This window comes from Triticum dicoccoides, chromosome 4B (assembly GCF_002162155.2).
Source record: "Triticum dicoccoides isolate Atlit2015 ecotype Zavitan chromosome 4B, WEW_v2.0, whole genome shotgun sequence".
In the NCBI taxonomy this organism is placed as follows: Eukaryota; Viridiplantae; Streptophyta; class Magnoliopsida; order Poales; family Poaceae; genus Triticum; species Triticum dicoccoides.
Genome location: NC_041387.1, coordinates 304,650,666 through 304,669,427, shown reverse-complemented (window position 1 = coordinate 304,669,427; position 18,762 = coordinate 304,650,666).

The window sequence follows — 18,762 nt, the reverse complement described above, 5'->3', positions numbered from 1 at the left end:
TAGGTCTCTTTCTTTGGAGGTGGTGATGATGGAGTTGTTGATGATGAAAGAATCTTATCCTCCGTCTTCCAAGGCATAGCTTCACCATCGTAAAAAAATGAACGAGTCTCTGGGATCCTCAAATATGCAGCCAAACTCATCCTCTTAAATTTGTATTCTTACTCACAGTTTTGGTTTTGCAGGTCATTGATCTGGGCTCGGAGATGCTCGATTTTCTCATGATGCTTGAAGATGTCCTCTCCGATGTTCTTGGCGTCCAGCTTGTGGTCACGGGTAAATTCCGTGATCATGGAGTGATTGGAGTTGAGTCCACGTTCCACCATCCCTTGGCACCTGAAGACTTGTTGCTCCATTGCTTCGAGCCTCATCTCCATGCTTCCGGTCCCCTTTGGTCCTTGAACATCACGGATGTGCAACACCCCCTCACGCATCTCAATGGTTTCAGGGCATTGCAACACCTCCGTGAGGTAGGGGTTGATGACCTTCTCGAAGAACTTGTCCTTCGGAGTGCTTGGGGATGTCATAGCGATCTAGATCTGTCAGAAAAATAGCTCGAAACAAGAACATGGGATATTGTCATTGTATGGTGGTCAAAATCTCCGGAGATTATATAATGAATTTTTATCGACCAAAAGAAGTGTACTGTAAGAATACAAAGTTCGGAGGGCACACAAGGTTGCCACAAGCCAGGGAGGTGCACCCAGGAGGTTAGGGCGCGCCTCAAGGCTTGTCGCCTCCTCATGCACTTTTTGGACTACTTTTTATTTTCCTAATTTTTTAAATGTTCCAAAACGGAGTAAAATTGCCATTGGAAAAGGTTTTGAGTCGGTTTACTTATGGTACCACATACCTATTCCTTTTCGGAGTCTGAAACGTTTAGGTAGGTCTCCCTTATGTACTCCTATGGTGTTATGGTATTAATAATATTGGTCTCAACATTTATGGGAGTACCTGAGATATAATGTTTGATTATTTTCCCATTTACCACCTTCGGGTTAGTGCCTTCGGCGTTGTTGATTTTGATGGCACCAGAATGATAAACTTTTTCGATAATGTAAGGGCCCTCCCACTTAGAGAGAAGCTTTCCTCTAAAAAATCTTAAACGAGAATTGTATAGCAAGACAAGGTCACCTACATTAAATTCACGCTTTTGTATCCTTTTATCATGCCATCTTTTAACTTTTTCTTTAAACAATTTGGAATTCTCATAGACTTGGGTTATCCATTCGTCAAGAGAGCGAATGTCAAATAACCTCTTCTCACCGGAAAGTTTAAAATCATAGTTGAGCTCTTTAATTTCCCAATAAGCTTTATGTTCTAGTTCGAGAGGTAAGTGACATGCTTTTCCATAAACCATTTTTGTATGGACACATAACCATAGGGTTCTTATAAGCAGTTATTTAAGCCCATAATGCATCAACAAGTTTCTTAGACCAATTGTTTCTGGATCTATTAATAGTCTTTTGCAAAAACAACTTTATTTCTCAATTACTCAATTCTACTTGACCACAAGACTGAGGGTGATATGGAGATGCCATTCTATGGTTAACATCATACTTAGAAAGCAATTTATGGAAAGCACCATGAATAAAGTGTGAACCACCATCAATCATTAAATATCTAGGGACTCCAAACCTCGGGAAAATAACTTCTTTAAGCATTTTAATGGAAGTTCTATGATCAACACTGCTAGTTGCAATAGCTTGTACCCACTTAGAAACATCAATAGCAACTAAAATATGTGTATACCCATTAGAGGAAGGAAAAGGTCCCATATAATCAAATCCCCAAACATCAAATGGTTGAATAACAAGTGAATAATTCATAGGCATTTCCTAACGTCTACTAATATTTCCAATTCTTTGACATTCATCGCAAGACAAGACAAACTTATGAGCATCCTTGAAAAGAGTAGGCCAATAAAAACCAGATTGTAATACCTTGTGTGCAGTTCTATCTCCAGCATGGTGTCCTCCATAGGCCTTAGAGTGACACTTGCGTAGGATTTGTTCCTATTCACGCTCAGGTACACAACGTCTAATAACACCATCAGCTCCTTCTTTATAAAGGTGTGAGTCATCCCATAAGTAATGTCTTTGTTGGTCTGTGAAGCTAGGTGGTATAAATTTAACAACAATATAATTGGCATAATCAACATACCATGGATTACTATGAGAAGAATTTATGACAGCTAATTGTTCATTAGGAAAGCTATCATCAATTGGTAGTGGTTCATCAAGAACATTTTCTAACCTAGACAAGTTGTCTACTACAGGTGAGGGAGTCATGGACTAAGGGGTCCTCGGGGCGACGACCCATTGTGCATGGGTCGGACTGGTGGAGCCATACTATGACAGGAGATCTATGAAGCAGTTGTGTGCCCTCCAAGTCAAGAAGGCGCAGGATCTCTTTGATTCCTAATTGTAATCTATCTTCGGTAACCCTACCCCTGTCAGTGTATATATAAACTGAGGGTTGTAGTCATTAGGGGGAGAGCTATCTTCATCCCCCCGCAGCCTAGGGTTTAGCTCATACTGATCTTGAGGTAGATCTACTCTGTAAACTTCATTATTCACTCAATATAATCAAGCAAGACGTAGGGTTTTACTTCCTTGAGAGGGCCCGAACCTGGGTAAAGTGTTCATCGTCTCCTGTTACCCATTGATCCTAGATCCAAAGCTCGAGACCTCCTACCGTGAGATCTACCTGTTTTGACACCAACATTGGTGCTTTCATTGAGAGTTCCACTGGTTGGATCGCCGGAAGGATCGATGGCTCCCTTAGTCCTTAGTGAGGACATCAGTTCTATGGATCTCTTCATCCCTGGAAAATTCTTTGCTTTTGGCAGCATCATGCTGCACGCTGATTCGGCTGGTGTCGGTGTCAAAACCGGCGGATCTCGGCTAGGGGGTCCCGAACTGTGCGTCTAGGCGGATGGTAACAGGAGACAAGGGACACGATGTTTTTACCCAGGTTCGGGCCCTCTCGATGGAGGTAAAACCCTACTCCTGCTTGATTAATATCGATGATATGGGTAGTACAAAAGTGGATCTACCACAAGATCAGAGAGGCTAAACCCTAGAAGCTAGCCTATGGTATGATTGTTGTTCGTCCTACGGACTAAAACTCTCCGGTTTATATAGACACCGGAGAGGGGCTAGGGTTACACAGAGTCGGTTACAATGGGAGGAGATCTTCATATCGTATTGCCAAGCTTGCCTTCCACGCCAAGGAAAGTCCCATCCGGACACGGGACGGAGTCTTCAGTCTTGTATCTTCATAGTCCAGGAGTCCAGCCAAAGGTCATAGTCCGGCCATCCGGACACCCCCTAATCGGGCCAAAGGTCATAGAGTGTACGGTTGCAGAATGTCATGACTGAACATATTTGTATATAAAAAATAGATGAGTACAATAATAGATAAGAGCTATGTATTGTTTATTAAAAAAGGGCTGCTATGAAAGCAGAACGATACAAGTAGTGCGATAAGCAAGAGATGGAATTATTTAACATGTCCCCCTCCAGGGGCAAGCTACGGGATTTTAAGTAAAACAGGTATTAAGCTCGTTATAGAGACCACCTGGACATTTGACGTGGCTTGTTATCTCCCTGGCTGTTGCATCATGTGTTCGGCGAGTGTATTGCCGGAGAGGCCTTCCGAATAGTTGGGTCCTGAAAGTGTATAAAAAGGAAACGGCGGAATAGGGAGCCCCTTAGTGTGGTTGAGCCGCATTCTGGGCGTGCCGTAGTTGTGCCCCTCCCCTTATGACCATGGTATCTCTAAGGCGTAATTATGTACGCGTGGTAACGATATCACCATCTGGCGAGGGATGGGTTGGGGCCGCACCGCTATGCTTTCTCGGAATGTGCCAGCAGGATTTGTTGTAGGTTACTTCGGGCTCGCTTGACATTGTCCAGACGTTTGAAACCTGGATTGGAGAATTGCCTTGAGAGGCTACTCTGTACTTCCACTGCCAGGGCCGCCGTGTGCTCCTCCGTTCGGAGAGAGCGTTCGGTGTTTCCATTTACCATGATGACTCCGCGAGGTCCTGGCATCTTGAGCTTGAGATATGCATAGTGCGGCACCGCATTGAATTTTGCAAATGCGGTTCGTCCGAGCAGGGCGTGATAGCCATTGCGGAATGGGACTATTTCGAAGATTAACTCTTTGCTTCGGAAATTATCCGGGGATCCAAAGACCACTTCGAGTGTAACCGAGCCTATACAGCTGGCTTCTACACCTGGTATGACGCCTTTAAAGGTTGTCTTTGTGGGTTTAATCCTTGAGGGATCGATACCCATTTTTTGCACTGTATCCTGATAAAGCAGGTTCAGGCTGCTGCCGCCGTCCATTAGGGCCTCTGGTTAGGTGAAATCCGTCGATAATTGGGTCTAGGACCAATGCGGCGAATCCGCCGTTACGGATGCTAGTGGGGTGGTCCCTTCTATCAGAAGTGATCGGGCAGGAGGACCATGGGTTGAACTTTGGGGCGACTAGCTCCAACGCATAGACGTCCTTGAGAGCACGCTTCCGCTCCCTTTTGGGGATGTGGGTTGCATGTATCATGTTCACCGTCCGCACTTGCGGGGGGAATCCCTTCTGTCCTCTGTTGTTCGGCGGCCGGGGCTCCTCCTCGTCATCGCTATGCAACCCCTTGTCTTTGGTTTCGGCGCTTAACTTGCCTGCCTGCTTGAACACCCAACAATCCTTGTTGGTGTGGTTGGCTGGCTGTTTGGGGGTGCCGTGTATCTGGCACGAGCGATCGAGTATCCGGTCTAAACTGGATGGGCCCGGAGGGTTTCTTTTGAATGGCTTCTTCCACTGACCGGGTTTAGAGCCTCTGAATCTGGCATTGACTGTCGTATCTTCAGTATTGTCACTGTTAATGCGGCGCTTGTGCTTGTTGCGACATGACCTGCCATTGTTGTCCTTGGTATCCGAATTGCCAGGGCTCATGGTTATGTTATTGCTGCGAGCTAGCCAGCTGTCTTCTCCCGCACAAAAGCAGGTCATGAGTGTCGTGAGGGCTGCCATAGATTTCGGCTTTTCCTGTCCTAGGTGCCGGGCAAGCCATTCGTCTTGGATGTTGTGCCTGAAGGCTGCAAAGGCCTCGGCGTCCGGACAGTCGACTATTTGATTTTTCTTGGTTAGGAACCGTGTCCAGAATTGTCTGGCCGATTCCTCTGGCTGCTGGATTATGTGGCTTAGGTCATCGGCATCTGGTGGTCGCACATAAGTGCCCTGGAAGTTGTCAAGGAATGCGGATTCCAGGTCCTCCTGGCAACTAATTGACTATGCTGGTAGGCTGTTAAGCCAATGTCGAGCTGGTCCTTTAAGCTTGAGCGGGAGGTATTTGATGGAGTGTAGATCATCACCATGGGCCATGTGGATATGAAGGAGATAATCCTCGATCCATACCGCAGGATCTGTTGTGCCATCGTATGATTCAATGTTTACAGGTTTAAAGCCCTCAGGGATTTGATGATCCATTACTTCATCTGTGAAGCATAGTGGGTGTGCGGCGCCCCTGTACTGGGCTATATCACGACGCAGCTCGGATGAGCTTGGTCTGTTGTATTCGGCCTGGCCGTATTTATCATGTCCAGCGTGACGGCTAGCGTCACGTGAAGCGGGGAGCCTATGCGATCCTTAGATCGATCTTGTTTTCCTTGCCTTATTCTCCAATATGTCTTGCAGGTCTGTTGCATCTCCCCGTACTCTGGTATGTTTTGAGCGGTGCCGGGGTGCGGCTTATGTCGAGGGCCTGAAGGCCTCTCTGTCACGGCCACGGGGTGGCCGATCGGGCGCATCGTACGCTGGTGATGTAGGTTTAGTTGCTTCCTCCTCAAGTTGGGGTAGCAGCCTGCGCTTTGGGTAGCTCTTGAAGGGGCGCTCGAGTTTATACTCTTTGGCCGCCAGGACTTCGGTCCATCTGTCAGCTAGCAAGTCTTGGTCAGCTCTAAGCTGCTGCTGTTTTTTCTTGAGGCTGCTTGCCATGGCCATAAGCCTGCGTTTCAAACGCTCTTGTTCGACGGGATCCTCTGGCATGACGAATTCGTCGTCGTCGAGGCTTGCCTCGTCTTCGGAGGGAGGCATATAATTGTCGTCCTCGACCTCTCTGTCGGTCGCTCTCTCATGAGGGCTGGCTCCTTCGTCCTCCTGCACTGAATCGTGCTGGAGGGGGTTCGTCTTCGGCACTGTCCGGCGTGTTGCTATCTCCGGTGCCGGAATCACCGTTTTTGCTTTGGCGGGATTTAGAGCGGCGCCGCTGACGTCGGCGCTTGGGTTGCTTCTTGGAGGGGTCGTCCTCCGTTTTTTCATCGCCATCCCCTGCTTTGGGGGTGTCCACCATGTATATGTCATATGACGAGGTGGCTTTCCAGTTCCCTATAGGTGCTGGTTCTTGGTAATCTCCTTCATCGGCGTCCATACCGTCGATGTCTTCGGAGTCGAAGTCGAGCATGTCGGTTAGATCGTCGACAGTGGCTACAAAATCGATGGTGGGTGGGTTTCGAATTTCTTCGTCGTCGGCATCCCAACCCTGCTGACCATAGTCCGGCTAGGGCTCTCCTGACAAAGAGAGAGACTTTAGTAAATCTAGGATATCGCCAAAGAGCCAGTGCTGAAAGACGTCTGCGGCGGTGAACTCCATGATCGGAGCCCAATCGGGTTCGATTGGAAGGGGTGCCGAATATACGGAGTCCGGAGCGGAGTCCGGCACCTTGGAGTCATGGGCCCTGCAAAGGACTAGGCTGGTATTCGGCTCTATCACCATAGAGATTGCGGCTGCCGGGGTGGCGTCCAACCGTCCATCCCCGACTAGCGCAGTCGGCTCCGAGCTAATGATCGGAGCAGACACCTGAGCGGCACTCTGGGCGCTATCCGGCGGCAGAGTTAGATCATGCCCATCGGGACAGAGTGGCATGCTCGACCGTGGCTCGAATCCATCGAAGATCAAGTCCCCGCAGATGTCAGCCGTGTAATTTAAGCTTCCAAACCTGACCTGATGGCCAGGGGCGTAGCTTTCGATCTGCTCCAGATGGCCAAGCGAGTTGGCCCGCAGTGCGAAGCCGCCGAATACGAAGATCTGTTCGGGGAGAACGGTCTCACCCTGGAATGCGTCTTGATTGATGATCGAAGAAGCCATTGGGCCTAAAGGTGACGACACAGAGGAACTCTCAATGAAAGCACCAATGTCGGTGTCAAAACCGGCGGATCTCGGGTAGGGGGTCCCGAACTGTGCGTCTAAGCGGATGGTAATAGGAGACAAGGGACACGATGTTTTTCCCCAGGTTCGGGCCCTCTCGATGGAGGTAAAACCCTACTCCTGCTTGATTAATATTGATGATATGGGTAGTACAAGAGTGGATCTACCACGAGATCAGAGAGGCTAAACCCTAGAAGCTAACCTATGGTATGATTGTTGTTCGTCCTACGGACTAAAACTCTCTGGTTTATATAGACACCGGAGAGGGCTAGGGTTACACAGAGTCGGTTACAATGGGCGGAGATCTTCATATCGTATCGCCAAGCTTGCCTTCCACACCAAGGAAAGTCCCATCCGGACACGGGACAGAGTCTTCAATCTTGTATCTTCATAGTCCGGGAGACCGGCCAAAGGTCATAGTCCGGCCATCCGGACACCCCCTAATCCAGGACTCCCTCAGCTGGCCATCTTGACCAGGTCGATAACTTCGCTCCCGAACACCGGATTCAATTCAGCAATCTGGAGTACGTCACCGACACGTGGGGGAATTTGGTTCACCGGATTCACCACCCCCACAGGTCTTATCACGCCTGGTCCGATGTACACCTCTGATCCGATCTGTGAATCAGCCCCAGTCCATCAAATGGCTTCGAGCGAGGAAGGACTCCTTGAGAGAGGGGTCCTTACCCCACCATCAACCGGACTCACTTGGGCGAAGGATTTATCCCCAGCCCTTGATCCAGAACTAGAGGTCAGAGGCCTAGATTCGATCTCAGCCCAGCTCCTCCCCCACAAGACCCAGCTGGCCTCGAGCCTGCACCCTGAGTCGGAGAATGGCGGCCAGGGGTGACCCTCGGCCCGAAACGACCCGACCTCAAACATTGGCATTGAAGGCACGCGGGAGGGTCAAAGCACACCCCCATTTTCTAAGGACAATCTGGTGCCCATCGAGGTTTCAGTCCCGAATCCTGAACATAGGTCCACCCGGGATGAAGGATCAGTTGAGTCACAGACCGACCTCTGCTTTATCACCACAAAATCTAGCCTAGAGCCCTCAAGTCTCGCAACCCTCAATATGTTTAGCGAGGCGCTAGACCGAATTCAGAAAATGACTATCTAGGAGAACCTACCCTCCACCTTCAAACATAGACCCTTCGAGGCGTTCGAAATGGAATTTTGCGTCCCACCCACCACCCACTTGGTAGCCACTATCGATGATCTAACCGATATGCTAGACTATAAGTCAGAAAACTCCGGATATATGGATGATGATAGCGGAGCCATGGTTGGGACCGATGCCGCTCCCCTTGTCACCGACCGCTGGACAGCCACGTCCACCTACGATATTTACATGGTGGACACCCCAAAAGATGGTGACGACACTCCCAATCAGGACAGAGGCAAGCTCGGAGACAAGCCACCCAAACGTCGAAAATAATGCTGCCGGTCAAATACACGCCGAAGCCATGCGAGCAACATAGACTCAGCAGAGAATGACACCGAGAACAATATGGATGACCCCACCGGAGCCACAGCCGACGAACATCATCAGGATGATCTTGCGGGGCAGGAGGACCCATTCAACCCAGAAAATCCTGATGACTGCAAAGACAGCAACTACCTCCCGTTGTCCGAAGAGGAGGCCAGTCTCAAGGAGGACGATTTTATCGTCCCAGAAGACCCACTGGAGCAGGAAAGGTTCAAGTGGAGGCTTTTAGCCACTGCCCGCAGCCTGAAGAAACAATAGTGCAAAATCAAGGCCGAACAGGACACCCTCAATGAGCGGTGGACCAAAGTCCTAGTTGTCGAGGAAGGGTACGACCACAAATAGCAAGTCAAGAGCTCTCCTAAGTGAAAACTGCTATCTCAGTTCGATGACAAAGCCTTAGAGACAACACGTCCAACATACACACGCGTCAAACAACTGAACCGCCTCCCTAGAGGACAAGATAGAGAAGCTGATGAGGCCGAACAACCAGCCGCCCCACCTCGCTATTACAGCAAGGATCAAATGTGGCCCACTTACGAGTAGGACCTCCGCCATCACCTACACGCCGGGCGAGGTCGTACCAAGTCAATATACAAACCCAAAGAAGACTCGTCCTCCCACCGAGAAGCATACTATGACCGGGTAAACTGAATGATAGAATCCGGGAGTAGCAACAGATTCGGTGGGCCGAAGTCCTCTGACGCGATGTAGCCCGAGTTCGAGGTGTCGCACACCCCTTGTGCTTCACAGAGAGGTTAATGCAACATCAATTCCCAAAAGGTTCAAGCCTATAAACATTGAATCATATGATGGAACCATGGATCTAGCCATATGGATAGTGGATTTCATCCTCCACATTCACATGGCACGAGGAAATGACCTCCACACCAGTAAATATGGAATCGAATAACTCCCGAACTTTCGGATTTTGAGCATTTCGTCCCGAACGATTTTACATGGCAACTTTAGTTCATAGGGGATGACAACTTTAGTTCATAGGGGATGGCAACTTCGTCCTTTTTCGTTTTTTTGTCAGAAAATTGCCATGTTTCCCTAATCTCACGCAAACTAAACTTGCCATCTAGGCCCGTTCGGGTTGCCATGCTTAACTCCCGATTGTTCGTGAGTTATCATTACCATAAATATTTACTGCTGAAGCTCAAAGGCCTAGCTCGGCACTGGTTGAACAGCCTCCCCGCACACTCTATAGGTTGTTGGGAAGAGCTCGGGGATGCTTTTCAAGAAAAATTTCAGGGCACCTATGTCCGGCCTTCGGATGTTGACAACCTAAATCGCATTACACAACAACCCGATGAATCTGCCCGGCAATTCTGGAACCAATTCCTTACCAAGAAAAACAAGATTGTCGACTGTCTGGACGCCAAAGCCTTGGCCACCTTCAAGCATAGTGTCAGGGATGAATGGCTCATAAGGTAGCTCGGCTCGGACAAACCATGAACCATGGCAGCCCTTACTTCTCTCATGACCCGCTTTTGCGCAGACGAGGACAATTGGCTTGGTCATAAAACCGCCAATCCCGATACCCTTGGTACTTCTGAAGTCCGGGATGGAAACGAAAAGTCGTGATGCAGCAGGAACAAATGTCACCACAATGATGGCAAAGGTGAGGATACGGTAGTAAACACCGGATTTCGAAACTCGAAGTCCGGACAGCACAAAAAGACCGCTAAAGGGAACAACAATGGCCCGTCCAGGCTAGAAACAATTTGGGATAGGCCCTGCCAGATCCATGGCATGTCCGAAAAAGCCTGCCAACCACTCCAACCGTAATTGTTGGGTGACAAAGCAGGCTGGCAAGCTCAGCGCCGAAGACTCGGGCAAAATCCCACGTAGCAAGGAGATGATGAGCCACACAGGACGAATAGTGGAGGCCAGAAACCCTTCCCCTCTGAAGTCAAGACGGTAAACATGATCTACACAACTCATATACTGAAATAGGAGAGGAAGCGAGCGCTACGGGATGTATACTCCGTCGAACCGGTAGCACTGAAGTTCAATCCATGGTCAGCTTGCCCGATCACATTAGATTGCAGGGATCCTCCCATGAGCATACGCCATGGAGGGTCTGCAGCCCTAGTGCTAGACCCCATCATTGATGGATTCCACCTCACTAGAGTCCTAATGGACGGAGGAAGCAACCTCAGTATGATATACGAGGATACAGTGAAGAAAATGAGGATCGATCCATCAAGGATTAAACCCAGTAACACCACCTTCAAGGGGGTCATTCCGGGAGTGGAGACCCGCTGCATGGGTACCATGACACTTGAAGTGGTGTTTGGATCTCCGGATAATTTCCGAAGTGAGGACTTGATCTTTGATATTGCACCTTTTTGTAGTGGCTATCATGCCCTCCACGTCTGAACAACGTTCGCTAATTCAATGTCGCTCGGCACTACGCGTACACCAAGATGAAAATGCCTGGTCCTTCGGGCGTCATAACTACCAACGGGAGCATAGAACGCTCACTTCGAACCGAAGAGCACAATGCAGCCCTAGTGGCCGACGACCACACCGACCCATATAGGCCTGGATGCCGACCCGCTGCGACAACAGCAAATGGGTTTGAACCCGTTCCCCATCATGGGAACCCGCATGCGTTCGCCACTAATAGGGATACCCGTCGCACATCATGCCCACATTCTTCATGCTCCACGTGCCTCGTGAGCACAACTTCACACTCGAAATACCATGGGAAGTCGTGAGGCATACATCAATTCGAAGTACATACTCGGTTAAACTAAACTTTGAATTACCCCGTCTTCGGACGACCCGGGGACCAATTCTGGATTCCCCCAAGCTTAAAGCTCCATTGGCTGGGCCCTCGCCCATCAACATCTCATCAAAGGTCCCAATCACCACCTATCAGAAACAAAGGCGAAGACATGCAACAGGGCACAATGAAGGCTTCAACTCATGCATCAAGGCCCTGCGTCAACCTTTACACTGTAAATTTTCTTCGTCTCTTACAAGTACTGCCTTCGCAGTTTGAATTGTACGATTAGACGTCCTGATCATACAAGGAATAATGAAAATACCCTTTATGGTGTTTGGATATCCGCATCTTGCGACTTGTTTATTACCTTTCTGATTCTCTCCTCGCTCTTCGAAGAGCCCAGCACAAAAGAAATTAATTAGTCAAGAGTTTGATTTATATATCAGCTCAACATCTTCAAGTCCGGCACCGCTTCCACCTAGGTGTTCAGCGTCCCAAATATTGCACTATATGCATCTGTTTCGAACTATGTCTTGGGTCAATAGTTGGGTTGCCCGGCTCCTGTGCTTGCCCCTTATGTTCCACAAGTTCGCTAAGAGGGCAAAGGGAGAACCCCTGCGATTGTACTTCTGGTTTGACCGGTCAAGTACCTTAGGAGGAAAAAGCCAAAAACTGACCGTCAAAGTAAGCGCGAACGGGTCCACGATCCAATGAAGAGGTTTGACTATAAAAATCATTGGGGATTTCACCCTGTCACAGGAAGGGTTTGTCTTAACACAAACCATGTGATCGGAAAGGGAAGATTTTGATCCCTTAGTACATCACAATACACCAGGGGCTAGTTCCTAGTCCCCACCGTCAAGCTCCTAAGGCTAAGTGAAAGCAGTAAAACCGAATAGCCTGATTGCCTTGTTTCGCTCCCACACTACCGCCTCCGGGCACCAAGACGTTGGCTAAGGGTGACAATGCGGAAACGAAACACCCCTCGTGATATTCACTTGGGGGTTGAAGCCGACGAATGGTAGCGTTCAAAATAAACATACGACCAAACAAGAGTCAAAATTAAATTATGACAATATAAAACAAGCCAAGCGGACACAGTATAAGGCATAAGATCCAACCAATACAAACTTTACACAACTACTCAAACGTTACATCCTTCGAGCACTAGCCCTCTATCGCCCGTGCTCTGGTCTTCACCTGCTAGAAGTACTTCTCGGGGTGGCGGTGCTCCGTCCCTTGGGGAAGAGGACCAGTGGCCATCTCCATTGGATTAATCCTCGGCAAATAAACCATGGTCTTCGCAAACACGAGCCTCGCCCCCTCATGGCACGCTGACCGCTTCCCGGCGTCAATCCGGAGTGGCACCTCCTGCAGCTTTTGCACAAGGCCGAAGTAGGTGTCCGGAATGGGCTCAGCAAGCCACAGACTGACACAGAGAACCTTCAAGGCCAGCTCAGACATCCGATGCATCTCCAATAGATGCTTCATTTAATCGATGAGTAGGGGCGACCGCTCGGAGTCCAGAAACTACAACCAGAAGACCTGCTGCATGGAGTCCTCCTCGAGGGTGAAATAGTGCTTCGTCGCGGCCGCCGCATTCTTCGGGAGTTCGGCGAAGGTGCCTATGGAGCGCCAAACCTTCATCAGCAAGGCGAATCTATTGCCTTTGAACACACTCTGTAGTAAATATTTCTTCGGTTTTTTTACATCTATGCCCCTGTTTCCTTAGCTCCAGTCATTCATCCCCACACTCTTAACTTTTTCTCAGTTTTCCCCACTCCCTTAGCCGAAACCCTCAGAAGAGGTCACAACAGACGTCGCCGTTGGGTCAGTGCTTTGACCATTTACTCTGCCGAGTTGGGCCGTGGTGGGCGGTGTCGCTGTTCGACCGTTGGGCCGTGGTTTCGTTGGGCCGTCCCTTTCATTAAACGCCTGGACGCGCCGCTACAACAGAAGCCTGCTATGCATGCACTCAACAAACCTGCCCGCATGCGTCCATGCGCGCCGCCACGATGCACCGACCAAGCCTGCATGCGCCAACCGAGCCTACATGCGCTGATGCGTGCCGCCATGATGCACGCCAGCCGCCACGGATGCGGCCACGGTCGTTGCCACTGGTTCCTCTCTTCTCGCATGCTTGTCTCCTCGATTTAGAGCATCGTTTTTTACGATCAGTTGCAGCCTTTTTGATCCACTCACATCTGCACCCATTTTGCTATGATAAATAAATTGAACAAATATGTTGTGGCTGCATGCACTAACTAGGTGGCTACATATTTGTGGCTTGTGTAAAAAAGAAGGGTTCGTTGTGGCTGCGTGCACTAGGTGGTTACTAACAAAGCGAGCTCTCTAAGAGAACAATCAACAGACATGTAGATAGGGCCAACAAGCCCATAGCACAATAACATAGTTGACACTAGGAAGAACTTCATAATAGAATAGATAGAAAACTTAATAATAGAACTTGATAAAAGGGCCAACAAGCCCATAGCATCTCCAACATAGTTCAATTACAACTTAACATAACACAGACTCAAAAAAACAAAAATAGATCGAGGGTTTAGAACCATAGACGCCGCCTTCTCCACCTCGCTCCTCCTCCGGGCGACCTTCACTGCTCCTCCGGGGCATTGTTGATGGGGTACGGAAGAGTGTGCATGACGTGGTGGGGAAGATGTTGGTGTACTCCATGAACATGTTGTGGGTGTGAAAGCGATGAACTCGGAGCCACACCAAAACACCCGGCCGAGGAGGTAGAAGGCGTCGAATGTGTTGGTGAAGTGGGCAAGGAGAGCAACCACCACCCCGTTTTGGATGATGTAACATCCCAATTTTCAATTTGGATGTTGTACATAGATCATCATATGCATATCATATTTATTCTTGCATTTTGTTGTGATCCTAGAAATCTTAAGCAACTCAAGGACCCAAGGAGAGAGTTGGAGGTTTCACAAAATTCAAATTAGAATTTATTTCAAATTTGAAAAGAGGACCATTTTGATTTTATTATTTTTCTCTCCAATTATTTCCAATAATAAACTATATGAGAGAAGATAATATGACTTCTCCAACATCAGAGAAATATTGGAGAAATAATTTTAAAATCAAATTGTTATTTTATTGGTATTTTATTTGAATTAGAAATTATTGCATTTTTGAAAATTGCATTTTAGTCCAGAAAAATGTTCATCTTGTCCAAAATATTAGGTTTGGACGGCGAAAATTGTTTCCGGAATTTTTAGAATTTTTTTAATATTTACTCAGGATTTTTCCTTCGCGGCAAAATTGTTTTTAAAAAAAAATCTCTGGACCGAACTGGGCCGAGGCCCAGCCGGCCCAGCTGTCGCGCCGCCTCCTCCTCCGAGCGGGAGGAGTCCCGCTCATCACCACCGTCGCCAGGGGAGTCCGGCTCGAAGTCCCGTTGGACGCCCCATCACCCAAGTCACCGCCCAGTCCCCCCCTCTTTATAAACCCCGCAGCCGCCGCCGCCCAAGCTCGTGCCGCAGCTGCCGAGTCGTGCTGCTGCCGCCGCCTCGCCTCACGCTGCCGCCTGCTACCGAACGCCGCCGCCGCCACCTACGCTGCCGCCGCCGCTGCCCCGCCCCGCAAGAGCCGCCGCCGCCGCCGGAAAGCGATCGCCACTGCCGGATCTCGCCGTGAGACTGACCTCGGCTAATGGTATAAAATCGTTGGAATTTTTCGGTTTTTTGGTTCACTCAGTTTAGTAGATTAGATTAGTGTTTTTTAGGTTTTACTATTTAACGAAGGTTCGTTCGTTCGTTTAACGGACGGTTTTCGTTGGATTAGTTCTGCTAGCGAATGTTCGTGTCGTACTCTTTTTTCTTTTTAGTTTATTTTCGGCCAGGGACTTATCCACAAATAGTTTTCTAGCGATTTAGCCCCTGATCTTAAAACTAGCGTAACTTTTTACTCGTTTATCTAAATTAGATGAAACCAGCGGCTAAATCTTCTTATTGTTCTGTTATGTCCAGTTAATCAACTAGAACATGATTTTGGTACTATAAAATTTGAGTTTAGTTCAAATTAGTTAACGATCTTATTCCGTTCATATTTTGAGTTTTGTTTCTCCGTTTGAGTTGTTTCTTTTTGCAAATCGTAGCTAATCACATGTACCTATATTTAGATCTAATTCATATGATAATAATGCTGTTTGTTTTTATTTTTGTTAGTTTAAGCCGTTTGCTTGTTTCGTGTTTGATTTGGATCTTGTCTCTGTTTCCCGTTGTTTCTTTGAGTGATTGCTTATGTATGCTATTGTTTGTCTATGCTAGATTACCCGGAGTGCGAAGCTTGTTACTACGAATGTCTAGAGTTTGAAGATTGTCTGCAAGGAAAGTTACCCGTTGATAATACTCTTCTATACCCAATTTTTTACTATGCATTAGTATTACCCCTCAAATATTCGCATGAGTAGGATTGGGAACATGTGGTTAGGTTGTAGTGCTTAAGGTAGGAACCTAATACCTTCTGATCACCCCGGGAATATACGTTATGCTTTTTTTTGCTTAGCCATGCTCGTAGACGGGAATTAGATCGTGATTCACACATGGAAGTTGAGAGTTTTTAATCATTGTTAACATTAAGGTGGAAACTTTAATATACATCTGGGTGGATTGGTTGAGGCACCTTGGGAATTCAGTGTTGCCTATTTAAGCAAATCCCGGAGTACGCGCGTGGTTTTTCCTTCAGTTCGCCACCCAGGCTCAAAGGGATCATAAGATTATTCATGCTAGAAACTTCCATGTGCAGCCACAAGCCATTATGGGCTCTGTCATAGTTGAGTAACTTGCGTGAGTTTTTGAAGAGGTGGACTAGCAGATGTAGGGGAAAGTAGGTGTTTCGGTCCGCCTGGAGTAGAGAGTAAGTGGTTCAGAAAGACTATGTCTCGATCACCCGATCATGGATGCGGTTGAGTCTTGTGGGGAAAAGTGCGCAAATCTCTGCAGAGTGTATAAACTAATCATGGTTAGCCGTGTCCCTGGTTATGGACATCTCGAGTATTTGGTACTTGAATTATTGATTTGATCTCATCACACTTTAATTAAATGAATTGGGTTTAATGATGATACTTTTAATTGGGATTTTAGTTGGGGTTACCTTTTCAAATATTGGGCAACTTGGCAGTAGTTAAATAAACTTATTCCGTTGTTGTAGGTAAAAAACTAGCTTTATGCAAAATCACAAACTTAGAGCCTCCACCAGCCAAATATTGCATGTAGAGATAGTTCTAGCATTTCATTGCTTTACAGTGTAACTCTGCCAGCATATTCAATGTGCTGACCTACACGGCTGCAATATCTCATGTTGCAGACTAGTCAGACAACGAACAAGGTGCGATATGTCATTCTTTTGCACTCAGCTATGCCGTTGGAGTTGATGGACTCATTTACCTTTGAAGCTTCCGCAGTTATTTAGTTTAGATGGCCTTCAGCCATGATATTTTTGTGTAATCATAATCTTTATGAGGACTCGTTGTAATAAGTGTGTGATTGAACTCTGTTATAAACCCTCGAGTACTGTGCGTGTCAGCATTACTGATCCAGGGATGACACTGATGCACAGAGACTTCGGTCCATTCGGATCGTGGTCGCTACAAGATGGTATCAGAGCACACGCTAACTATAGGACGCGACCCCTAGAATAAGCCACATGATTTCTCTTCTCTGATCATTTCTAATTCTCCTCTATTTCTACTCTATAGATGGCGGACCCCAGGAATAAGTTCACTCAGCCGGATGATGACACCTCTTTTGGACGACACTTGAAGGAAGTCACTAAATACTTGAACATCGGACTACCAAGCTTCACGGGGAATTTCTCTACAACCTACCGGAAGAGGAGTGCTGGAAGATCAAAGTCTGGGTACCTGGGAGGACATTTTGCCAACAATGGAGTCTATTGATTTCTACCTGGATGCACCAACCTGGAGTTTAGGAAAGAGCATAGCAGCCCACATCACCTTTGGACGCATACGTGAAGTGTATCACAAGGAGCTTGAGAATACCATTTATGAAATATGTAGCCGCCGAGACAAAGAATGGGAGATGATATGTACCAGGAGGGATGGATCAATAGCAGCCTACATTCAAGAGATGGGGGATCATATTCGTTGACAAGAAAATCAAAAAATTATCCACATGAAGAAGATCAAGAAGCTGATGAAGAGAAACAACAAGCTAGAAGAGGAACTCAAGTCCACATGCAATGGATATGAGGAAGAGATTGCCGTACTACGGGAGAAACATGAAGACCTGAAGAGGAAGCTAGGACTACCAGTGGAGAATCACAAGCGAGAACCAGCCAAGGAGATCCGTTCGGAGGACTACATCATCCTGGACGACACCGACACAGATAGTGATGCAAATGATGACAGTGAAGACGACTATGTTGCCGAAGCTAGAGCAGATATTATGGAGTATTCCTCTGATGAAAATTTCTAGATGACCACCATGTAACTAGTAGTATTCCTCCAAGTAGTTAGCAATGATCGAGTTTGTAATAATAGGTTAGATCATTTGCGTGATTCTTGTGTGCTATTGAATGAAGTGAATTGATTGTGTTTGTCTCATGAGCATATGGGTAGTGAATCACTCTTAGATCTCATTCTATTCTGTTTTCCCACCCCTTCTAACCCATCAGATGCCTCCGAGACGTGACAATGGATTTGCTTTCCCACCGAAGCTCACTCAGTTGATCCAGCAGCAGAATGCCTTGATGCAGATACTAGTTCGGAAAACCAAAACCAAGGCAACAACAACAACAAAAACAACCCACCGCCAGCACCCCCTGTTTACCACCCAGCCCGTTTTCTAAGGATGAATCCGCCGGTGTTCTCTAGTAGCACCAAGCCGATTGTTGCAGATGATTGGCTCCGCAATATTGGAAGAGAGCTGACCACTATAGTATGCACAAATGCAGAGAGGGTGCGCTTTGCCGCACATCATCTTAATGGATGCAGCATCATGGTGGGAGAATTTCACCGCCACTTACCCCATTGATACAGTTACATGGGATCAGTTTCAGTAGGCTTTCCGCACTGCCCATATTTCAGCAGGAGCTATGAGTATGAAGAAGAGCGAGTTTTGCAACTTTCACCAAGGAGGGTGTACAATGGGCCAGTATATAGATGAGTTTAGCAAGTTAGCACGCTATGCCCCAGATGATGTAGCCACAAATACCGCTAAGCAGGAGAAGTTTCTTGAGGGACTCAATGATGAGCTGAGCATGTAGTTGATGGTGGCACCTTTCAACAGCTACCAGGAGTTGGTAGACAGGGCCCTCATGATTGAAGGCAAGCAGCAATAG